The following is an 11,915-nucleotide window of genomic DNA, read 5'->3' on the forward strand; positions in this document are numbered from 1 at the left end:
AATTATTGCAGACTCCCCCGGGGTCTCAGCCTGTTGGTCCCTATGCGGGGTTGCCAATGTATATTCAGTCCACCCCTGTGGCACAGCCGGCTGTGGTGCCGTTTCAGGCTCCTGTGACAGCTCCTCCACCCTGGGTGGATGCGCTTTCCCACACTGTCCAAGTGTCCACTGCTTTTCCTGGCACAGAAACGCTTGGCGTCCAATTATCCATTCCCGGAAGCGCATTGTAAGAAATGGGAAACTCTGCCTGCAGTCGATTCCCATGTAACACGCCTCATCAGGAGTGCTACTTTGCCATTGCCGTCTATATCCTCGCTGAAGTATCCTACGGACAGGAAGGTGGAGACTTGTCTAAAGTCTATTTATTCTCTCTCAGGGGCTGTAGCCCGGCCGTCCATGGCCATCTCCTGGGTGGCCAAGGCCATTGAGGGGTGGGCCAACGCCTTGGAGGACACGTTTACGGATGAATCTCCGGACGTCGAGAGGGCGTTGTTAGGACAGATGAGAGATGCCGCCTCCTACATTGGAGAAGCATCTTTGGATGCTAGCCTGTTGACCTCTAGGGTTTCGGCGGCAGCAGTGTCTGCTCGTAGATCCTTGTGGTTGCGGTCTTGGATAGCAGACGCGGATTCAAAGAAAGGCTTGGAGGCCTTACCTTTTAATGGGGAATTACTATTTGGTCCGGACCTGGACAAAATAGTAGATACCCTGGCAAAATCCAAGTCAGCCTTCCTCCATTCAGCTACTACACCTGCTAAGGTCCGGAGCTCGGCGTTTCGTTCCTTTCGGGTTCAGGGCAAGGCAAAGGGTCAGTCCTTCCCGAGGCAGTCCGCACCCAAGACCGCCTCAAAGCCAAAGAAGCAAGCCTGGAGTGCTAGGCGCCCTTCTTCCAAGCCAGAAGATAAGCCTTCTGCGTGATGGGACGGGCCTCCCTCTGGGGGACCCCAGAGTGGGAGGCCGACTTCTTCAATTCGCCCAGTGCTGGCACAATACCACCACGGATGCCTGGGTGCGAGAAGTGGTCTCCCAGGGGTACGCCCTGTCTTTTCGGCACAGGCTGCCTTGCCAGTTTTTTTGCACAAGTCCTTCTCAGGACAAAACCAAGGCCTTGCAGGTTCAGGAAGCCATAGAGGCCTTGCTGACGGCGGGGGTCATTATACCCGTACCACAGTCTCAACGTGGGATGGGGTATTACTCTACGCTGTTTCTGGTGCAGAAACCCAATGGCTCTCATCGCCCCATCCTCAATTTGAAGTCCCTGAACAGGTTTCTCAGGGTTCCCAAATTCAGGATGGAAACTTTGCGTTCCATCATACTGGCGATGGAACTGGGGGATTATATGGTCTCCCTGGATATCCAGGACGCCTACCTCCATGTGCCTATAGCAACATCGCACCAACGGTTTCTGCGGTTTGCTATTCTCCACAACCACTACCAATTCAGGGCTCTACCCTTTGGTCTCTCCACGGCACCAAGGGTATTTACCAAGGTGATGGCGGTCATGGCGGCTCACCTTCGGAGCCAGGGGATACGGTTGCTACCGTATCTAGACGACCTCCTCTTGCTGGCAAGCTCCCCGGAGGTACTGATCCAGCATCTCCACCTGACGGTCGCTTGTCTACAGGCGCACGGCTGGTTGATCAACTGGAAGAAATCCTCCCTCATCCCATCACAACGGATGGTTCATTTGGGGGCCCTGCTGGACTCTCGTCAGCAACGGATTTTTCTGACTCCAGAGAAGGTCTCCTCCTTACAGCTGCGGATTCACAGTTGTCTGAGCAGTGGCAGAGTGTCGGTGCACTCAGCGATGAGAGTTTTGGGGTCCATGGTGTCGGCGATCGACATGGTGGAGTTTGCCCAGTTCCATTCCAGGCCCCTGCAGGGGCTGATTCTTTCAGAATGGAACGGATTGCCACACAGGATCCGCTCTCAGATGCTGGTGTTGTCCTCGGAGGTGCGTCTGTCCCTAGCCTGGTGGCTGCAGACAGCGCATCTCCTGGAGGGGCGCCCCTTTTGGATCCCGGAATGGGTTCTGCTTACGACAGATGCCAGTCTCCGGGGTTGGGGGGCGGTGACAGGCTCCTTGTCACTTCAGGGTCGTTGGTCGGCGGAGGAAGCGATTCTTCCCATCAACATCCTGGAACTGCGGGCAGTATACAGAGCCCTGCAGTCGTCCGGCACCGCTCTTCACGGAAGGGCCGTTCAGGTGCAGTCAGACAACGCCACCACGGTGGCGTACATCAATCACCAGGGAGGGACTCGCAGTCGAGCTGCGATGTCGGAGGTGTCCCGCGTCCTGGCTTGGGCGGAGCGCTATCTTCCAGCTCTCTCGGCAGTTTTCATCCCAGGAGTCCTCAATTGGGAGGCAGACTTCCTCAGCCGTTACGATGTGCATCCCGGGGAATGGTCGCTTCATCCAGAGGTATTCCAACTACTCGTGGACAAGTGGGGGCTGCCAGAGCTGGACCTGATGGCGTCCCGTCACAATCACAAGCTGCCTGTGTACGGGTCAAGGACAAGGGACGCAGGCGCAAGTCTGATAGACGCGCTGTCGGTGAAATGGCTGTTTCAACTGGCTTACTTGTCCCCTCCGATATCTCTGCTGCCTCGGGTCCTGCGCAAGTTCAAACAGGACGGAGGCACACTGATCCTGGGGGCCCCAGCGTGGCCCAGAAGGCCGTGGTACTCCGATCTGCGGAGCCTGTCCATCGACGCTCCGTACCTCCTACCTCAACGGCGGGACCTGTTGTCTCAGGGGCCCTGTCTTCACCCGGATCTGGGTCGACTATCTTTGACGGCGTCCTGAGGTCTCGGGGCTTTTCTAGCTCCGTTATTACCACCATGCTGAGGGCGCGCAAGCCTGCTTCCGCGAGGATCTATCACAGAGTGTGGCACACTTACTTTCAGTGGTGCGAGGCCAGAAACTATGATCCCCAGGTGTTCCGGGTTTCGCGTATTCTGGCTTTCCTTCAGTCGGGTTTGGACTTAGGATTACGTCTTTCTTCACTGAAGGTACACGTGTCTGCTCTGTCGGTGTGGTTCCAGCGCAGGATCGCTGCTATGCCGGACGTACACACCTTTTTCCAGGGTGTTTTGAGAATCCAGCCTCCCTTTGTGCCACCTGTGGCCCCGTGGGATTTGGCGGTGGTTCTTCGGGCCTTACAGGGTCCTCCTTTTGAGCCCTTGGAGTCAGTGGAGCTCAAGTGGCTAACTTTTAAAACTGTTTTCCTCTTGGCAATTGCTTCTGCCAGGAGGGTTTCAGATTTGGGGGCGCTTTCTTGTCGTCCCCCTTTTCTGATTTTTCATCAGGACAGAGCGGTGCTTTGCACTCGTCCTGATTTCCTGCCTAAGGTGGTTTCCAGGTTCCACATTAATCAGGAAATTGTTGTACCAGCCTTTCAGTCACCTGATCTTTTGGCTGGGGAGACTTCCTTAGACGTTGTCCGGGCACTCCAGGTTTATGTGGACCGGACTAGTTCTGTGAGGAAGTCGGATTCTTTGTTTATCCTCTTTGGTTTTCACAAGAGGGGTTGGCCTGCCAACAAACAGACTCTAGCCCGTTGGCTTCGTTCTGTTATTATTGAGGCTTATATGCAGGAGGGTTTACCTGTTCCAGCCTCTGTTAAGGCTCATTCCACTCGGTCCGTGGGCCCTTCTTTGGCTGTTCAGCTCTGCAAGGCGGCCACCTGGTCTTCCATTCAGACCTTTTTGAGGTTCTATGCGTTTGACACCTTTGCCTCTCAGGATGCATCCTTTGGGCGCCGGGTTCTCCTATCAGCACAGGAGCGTCCCCGCCCTTAGTTGGACTGCTTTGGGACATCCCCAAGGTCACCCTGTGGACCCCTATGGACCCTGAAGTAGAAAACAAGAGATATGGTAAGAACTTACCTTTGTTATCTCTGTTTCTACGAAGTCCATAGGGTCCACAGGGCACCCGCCCTGACGTACCTGGCTTCATATGGGCTCTGTGACTGGTCACCGGTTTTCCGTCTCCCATTTCTGTGAGTATGGTTCTTGTGTGTTCCAGTCTTCCTTCTCTCTGTTTCGTCTCCTCCTCCGGCCTGGGCTGCTTACCAACTGCGGTGCCTGTGGCTCGGGGGTGGGGTATAGGGGAGGTTGGACCCAAGTGCATCCTGGGAGCAGCTAAAAGCTCTAACTCCGTGGTGCCCGAGGATCCAGGATCCAGCTATACCCCAAGGTCACCCTGTGGACCCTATGGACTTAGATAACAAAGGTAAGTTCTTACCATATCTCTTGTTGTTTGGGGTCCTGAGGACAGAGGTTGAGAACCTGTTCTAGGAAAATAAGGGTGGAAGCAAATGCACTGAAAGTGACCTAATTATTTTTTTTTTATTCCTCCTGAAATGGGCTATTGCAATATTGCCCAAAATCAGTAGCTTACCATACAATATAAAAGCATGAATCAAAATAATGCTTTGTTTTTCAAGGATAAATGAAATCCATATGTAAAATGACAAGTCAATAAGAGCAATACAATCAAAACACCTGGCCTGAGAGAGAATTGCAAATTTGTAAAGACTCCGATCTTAAATTTCAACTGGACCAGTAGTTCTCAAACTCTATCCTCAGGACCCCACACAGGTCACGTTTTGCAGGTCACCTAGCAGGAGCACAGGTGTATTCATCACTCGCTGACACATTTTTAAAAGATCCACAGGTGGAGCTAATATCACTTGCGAGTCTGTGAGAAGACCTGGAAAACATGCACTGTTTGGGGTCCTGAGGACCGAGTTTGAGAACCTGTGTCCTAGACTATTTGGCAAGGGCTGAAAGAACAAATGTCACTGTCTTTGCTCCAATCACCTTGAAGAAGGTGGATCTAGGGATCACATGTAGCTGTATAAAAGAATATTACATTCCTATATTTCTGGAAACCTTTAATAAATTGAAATGTAGCATTACTACGCTCATCCATGTCAGTAGCTCGTTGTGCTGCTGAAGCCCAGCACTGATCCAATCTCCTGATTTATATAGGCCTTGGCAAGATGGTTGCCAAAAGTCCACTCAGACCAGATGTGTTTTATATCTTGTGAATCCACAACCACAATTTTAGACTCCTAAATATGAGGTGTGGCTATTAAATAACAAAATTAATGCTATAATTTAATTATATTAAGTAGATTTTACCTCTCTTTTTTCCCTTCTATGTACTCCTCTTCTGCATCTACACACTGGTGCATTCTCATTTTTCAATGGTCAAAGCTGAGCTGTAGCTCATTATCTGTCAGCTGACTCAGCAGCTCCATAATTTTTTCTTTACCTCAGTAACTGATACAAAATGAAGAAGTCACACAGTGCTAGGTCTGGCGAGTATGGAGGGTGTGCTAGCACTGTAATCTGTTTCTCGGCCAAAAACTGCTTCACATAGAGCGCTTTGTGGGCTGGTGCGTTGTCCTGATGGAGGATTAAACCATTTTCTACAGCTCTGGCCTCTTCTGATTGTTTCCCGCAAAGTTGCTAGAACATTTTTGTAGTAATGTTGATTCACTGGTGCCTTCGGGTACCCAGTCTTCCAAAATATCACCCTTGATATCATTGGACACACTTAACATGGCTTTGGATTTGCTTTGAAGTGCTTAATTCGTGGTGATGATGGTGTTTTCCAGTGCATAGACTGGCGTTTTGTCTCAGGATCATACTGGAAGATCCATGTTTTATCATCACAGGTAATAACTTCATCTAAAAAATGCAAATCTGCTTGAATTTGTTCCCGAATTTCTGTACAATTCGCTTTTGATTTTCTTTCTGCTCAGCAGTGAGAAGATTTGGAACCATCTTAGCACAAACTTGTTAAGATCTTGATGCAAAACTTGCCTAACAGTTTCTTGTCGATGTTTACTGTGACCGGATGACCATACTCCCGTCAAGCGGCCAGATTAGTATTTATCCCACTGGATCTTGGGATATAAGGGATTCCTTCTTACCGTGAGTAACCGCATGTTACTGTATCCGCCCGCTGCGCCATGGGCGTGTAACGTTGCTGCCACTACCAAACTCCTACAATTGGCGCTTGGAACTGCTTACGTACACCCAGGCTTCTGGAACCACTTCAACAGGACTCCTACCATCGTCACCTGGTACTGCTTACTTCTGGGTATGTGTGGGCACGCTGCTGCAACACTCCCCTCACCATGGACCAGTCTCTACATGGTAGCTGTGAGAGGGCATTAACTTGGAGACACTGGGCTCAATCCAGAACCTCCCGGGGAACAGAATAGCGTTTTGCACTATTCTGGTGGTCACAGGATATACAGTCTGCTTAAAGGCAAGATGTTTATTGCTCAATGTTTTGAAAAAGACTATTCCCCTTGCTGAAGGTGCTCAGGGTAAAATCCCAGTCCTATAGATGTTACAGAAGTTTCTTTCCTTCTTGATGTCCAAAGATACATACTAAGCTTGCAGGCCTTCTTTTATTCTAATCCAATACATTATTACCACAGGGGGTAGGTCCGTTCTGTGGTGTGTACCCAATCAAATAAAGTGCATGTGTCTGGCATGCACAATGCATGCTCACCTTTAACATTGTCCCTAATGGTTAGTGGTCGGTGGTCTGTGCCTAAGCTCACCCGCAGTGTGCCGATACGTCGGAGATGACAAAAATCTTCTCTCCAAAACATATTTCCAGAATTCTGCTGAGGGGGACTTGGCTACCTCCTCTACCAGAAACTGGGCTCCAGGACAAGGTAGAAAAGATCTCCAGCCATCAGACTGGCCACCGAGGGGATGCTCTTTGGAGCACCCTGAAAATAATTAGCTGGCTGCATTGGCCAGCTCCCCATGCACTTCCTCATACCACTTTCAGGCATGAGGTTGCATGGGAGATCAGTCCATTTCCCTGCAAGGGGGTGGGTGATCCAACAACCCACACAGAGCCCCGATCTTCCAGGGAAACAAACTGTAAGTGCAATTTACTTAAAAATTCATATAAAATACATACAGCTTTATATATATATATATATATATATATATATATATACATATATATATATATATATTATACACAGCAGCACTGCAGCTGGGGATCTATGTACCTGGCATAGTGCTGCACATACACTAAAAAAAAAAAAAAAAACCCCTGTGACGTTACATGTAAAAATATATTTGCAGATTTTGTTTTAAACCATGTGTTTGTTTGTTTTTTTTTTATATATATATATATATATATATATATATATATACACTGCTCAGGGCTGAGCTTTGTCAGTATGGAATCTGTGTGTAATGCTGGCTGTTGGGATGCCTACTGTCAAAATACCGATAGTTGGTATTCTCCTTCTCCGCCTAACCCTCTCTTCTTGTAGCCTAACTCTAACCCTCCCCACACCCTAATCCTCCGCGTTAGTGCCTAAACCTAAGTCTCCCCCCTTTGTGCCTAAATCTAACCCTCCCCCCCAAAACCTAACACCAACTCGCTACGCTGCCTAAACCTAACCCTCCCCCCTGCAGCTAACACTAAGGGTGCCCCGGACTTGCCTCGTTCGGGCAGCTGTCCTTCTGTATTCCGGCGTCAGGATTAAGATACTAAATTACTTGTCGGACTTCCTCCGTCGGGAGTTAGACCGGCGGCAACACGGCCGCCGGTATCATAACTACATCCCGTTAGTACACCCCTGCAGCAAAGCTCCCAGCCACCAGTGTGGGGTTAAGAGCATTGGAGCGTTCACTGTGATCTGGCTTTCCCAGTCCTTCCATCGGGCAGCTCCGTGCACGCTTCCCCCAAATCTGAGCGCCACAGGACTTTGACTGCGAGCGCTTCGTACTGCCCCCTTTTAGCGCCAGGGTTTCAGGGAGCCGACACTCCGTCCCCCCAGCGTGCGGCCATTCTGCCCTGCAGTGCCGTGCTGGGATGCTCAGTGTGAACCACTCAGCAGCTCCTTACACTAATCCCCCCGATGCAGTGCACCGGGGGTTAACATCCTGCATTGCCACTTCGGCCCTAAGATACAGTCACCCCCTCCCCAGTGTGGCGCACCGGGGGTTACCCCACAGCATAGCCACGGTCGCAGGAGAAGTTCTGTGGCCATGGTACATCCAAATGGCGACATTACATTTAAATAACACATTGAATATGGGCGCCTAGCACCGGGAACAGTCAAATATGGCACTACAGAACGGGGGTTAACCAAAATAAGTGCTGCAGTCGTCATTAGTCACGTTGGGGGAGCCGTCTGTGGGACTGGGACCCAGCCACATTTACCCTTTCTGCGAGAGGGGAGAAACTTGCAAAAGCATTTTGGGATAGTCCAAGGTAAATGTTCCTCCATTCCCTTTTAACTAATGCAATATGGTTTATTTTTTACAAGTACAATCTCGTTATTTAGTAGCCACACCTCGTATATATCTTTGCATGATATATGAGGAGGAAGGCAATGCAGTGATCATGTCCCAAGGGGCTGTTATATTTGGTCTCAGCAACAGGAGTAAATGTATGGACTGCTGGTAGTCCCATACAAGCTGTTTGCTTTGCCTATAGTAACCGTGCTGCCTTATCACTCGGCTGTACGTGTACTAGCAGTGAGTGAGCAGGTTGATACTATCGCCCTTTATGTAGATTATTTGCTGCTTTTATAAGTAGATACATGAGAATCACTGAGAAGCATGCTGCAGTGGAGTTTGGGTGCTTCTCATGTTTGAAGTTCTACACTTTTTCCAATAAAAAAATAATTCTCTTGCAGAAGACTCTCAGCAACTTCTTTTGCAGTTGAATCTTAAAATGTAACTGTATAGAGAAATGAAGGTAAGGGGCAACCAATGATATAGAATTTATGTACTCTGGGCCTGATTCAGCAAGGAACGCACGGATGCAGACGCACGCAATCCGCCGATGTTTACAGTCTGCGCATGGGTCACAGAGTGCGTGCGCAAACCGCTCAAATGCGAGCGCAGTGGATACTCAGACCCAGGGAAAAGTGATTGACAGGAAGTGCTATTTGTGGGTGGATACAAGGAGTGGTCGGCCAAACACAGACATGCCAGTGCGTTCACACTCTGTTACAGGGGCGTGCATAAATTAGCCATTGAGATGCCGGACGCAGCCTGGCGTCCCTCTGTGTGCAGGAAGTCTCTCAACTCCTGCAGGAGGGTCAGGTCTACCTTTAGTCTGTGTGCGGATCCGATGTTACTCAATGTTCCTGATGTATTCTCAGCCTTACGGATCAGTATGGACGTTAGCAGAGGGTAAATGGGGCAGCATTATGTAGTGCTGGGCGTCTGCATCTTATGCTGTGGTTGTCGTGTATATACATTGGTTAGCATATATTCGCAGCGGCCAAGTGCATGCGCACACTTGCGTTCCTTGCTGAATCAGGCCCTCTGTTAGGATACCAACTATATATTAAAAAAAAAAAAAATTTGATTTTTGCACAAATGTGTCCTCTCTTACGATTGTCCATACACCATATGGCACGAGATGCCGGGTGTGACCGAGACGCTCCACAAGGTGCAAGCTTGAAAAAGTCCTGAGATCGGGACGAAACGCGTCGCTGTTCCCTATTGTCCTGTCCAGTTATTGCCGCCGCTACTACCAGCAACCTCCGCCATTCTTGTGTACCTGTCCGGCCATTGTTGCCGCTGCTGACAGCTACCTCCTCTACCTTTGTGTACTTGCTGCCTTCCTCCACGTGTACCTGGTGGAGCACCTACAAGTCGCGGCCGCACCTTGTACACTTTGGATTCCATCTGCAGTGTTCTTCCAGGCATCCCATCACGGACGGCTCTCTCACATACCAGTGAGTATATTAGAGCTATTGAGCCGGTCACCGGACTTATGCAGGCCTGTTATTACACGTCGACTTATGACTGTATCCATTACTGACTGGGGATTCAGGTAACAAACGGAGTGTCCTGGTGTCAGACAGCTATAGCTGCTTCATCTATAACGGACAGAGGCCCTGATTCAGAGCCGGACGCTCTGAATCAGGGCCGGCCCTCTGGTTTTTCAGAACGGCCTCCTGGCAGCTCGCATAGCTGTGGGTGACCATCCACAGCTATAGCTAGCGGCCATGATGATGGTCACGATGGTCAACACCATCGCGACCATCGGGCTTGCGCCGAGACCCTTGTGAAGCAATAATAAAAAAAAAAAAGGATTTTGGTACTTACCAGTAAATCCATTATTCTGATTGCACCTGGGGACACTGAAGCTCAAGACATTGGGGTATAGATGGTGGTAGAGTAGAGCTTGGTACTCTAAATAATCTAGAAGTGTCTGGCTCCTCCCCCTATATGCCTCATCAGCCCCAATTAAGAAACTGAGCCCTAGAGGAGACGGAGGACAAATAGATAGACGAGGAGAAGAAGGAGAAATCCACAGAACTGAACAAAACCGACTGAATGAGAACAGAGGAACCCACTGCAGGGAATACATGCAGGTCACACAACACAGAATGCAGACAATTGCAAAAGAACAAGAATGGAATGAACCAAACAATACAGCAGGTAAGCAGCGCTGGGTGGGCGTCCAGTGTCCCTTGTGAAATCGGAGAAATGGACTTACCGGTAAGTACCAAAGTCCTGTTTTCTCCTTCATCCGCTAGGGGACACTGGAGCTCAAGACATTGGGGATGTCCCAAAGAAGACCTCCCGGTGGGAAGTGCTGATAACCTTGCCAACCCCGCGGCCCAACCGAGTAGGGACCGCCAAGAACCGTAGGACAAATTGAAAAGCAAGAGCTGAAGCCCAAGTGGCATGGAGCACAGGAGACAAACAGAACTCCTCGCTGGACAGCCACAGACTATTCCACAACATACAGCATAAGTCGAATGAGAACAGCGACTCTAGTGGACAACAATAGATGAGAATTTTCACAACAGTGTGAGCTCAGCAGAAATAGACCAACCTGAACGTTGATAGCAGAGATTACCAACAAGAGAAGGGAAGCAACATGAGAACAAAACTCGAGAAAACCTTACCAGATTGTAAAAATAGGAAGATACAACAGCCGCTGAGAGTAGAATCCCAGCACTGCCAGGCATTAAGCTTATAAAGAGATATGTATAATTATACATAAAGAAATACATATTCAAAGCAGATCCAGTCCACAGACTTCTTTAGCAAGGAGTATACATAAAGGCCAGATCCAAGTACAGGACAGTCGTCCAGGACCATTGTTGAGGTCCAAATAAATAGGAGGTTTTCAACCATTGGAAGGGATAGACCGTAGAAGACCCATTGTGTGGAGATCTCAGAGGTCCTGATACAGAGGCGGCATCGAGAGAGATTGAGAATACAACATCTAGCAGAGGATCAGATAATACTGGAAAAGATGGAGAAGACAGCCACTTGAAATCTTCAACGAGCCCAGGCAAAGATCAGCGTGCACCTCGCCTGGAGAAAACAACCAAATTCTGGCAACAGCCAATAGATAACGAGCACAATCCATCTGCAAGAACTACCAATATAGGGAACACCATATACAGTGAGGCTATAACACTAGGAGGACAATCACGTAAGCACCTAGATAAGGTGGAGAGTACGTGTCTATAAATCCATTAAAGTCCCTGGCCATAAGCTCAAGATGAACCAAGGGAAGATGTATAATGGCTGCCAGATAACCAGAGCCCAGGTGAGGCTGCTGTTGGACACAGCCAGACAGTCCAGGTGGGGCTACAGTGTGAGGGAAGCAGACCAGGTGGTCAGGATCATACCTGCAAGGAGGCAGGCAGATCCATATACCTCTGACACTGTCCTTGTGAGAGGCGGCAGCCAACAAGCTGAGAAAGCTATACCAGGCCAGGAGGCCAGTGTCCAGTCCTGCATGTGGCAGGAAGGACCACAAATCTCAGAGACTGTGAGAGACTTTCATGCAGGTTAGCTGCTTCTAAAGAGAGGGTTCAAGAAGTGAGCTAGTGCCCTAAGAAAGGGCTAGGTTGTTTATTATTTTATTTCTGTTTCCT

This window comes from Taudactylus pleione, unplaced genomic scaffold (genome assembly GCF_031769625.1).
Source record: "Taudactylus pleione unplaced genomic scaffold, aTauple2 ptg000381l, whole genome shotgun sequence".
NCBI lineage: Eukaryota > Metazoa > Chordata > Amphibia > Anura > Myobatrachidae > Taudactylus > Taudactylus pleione.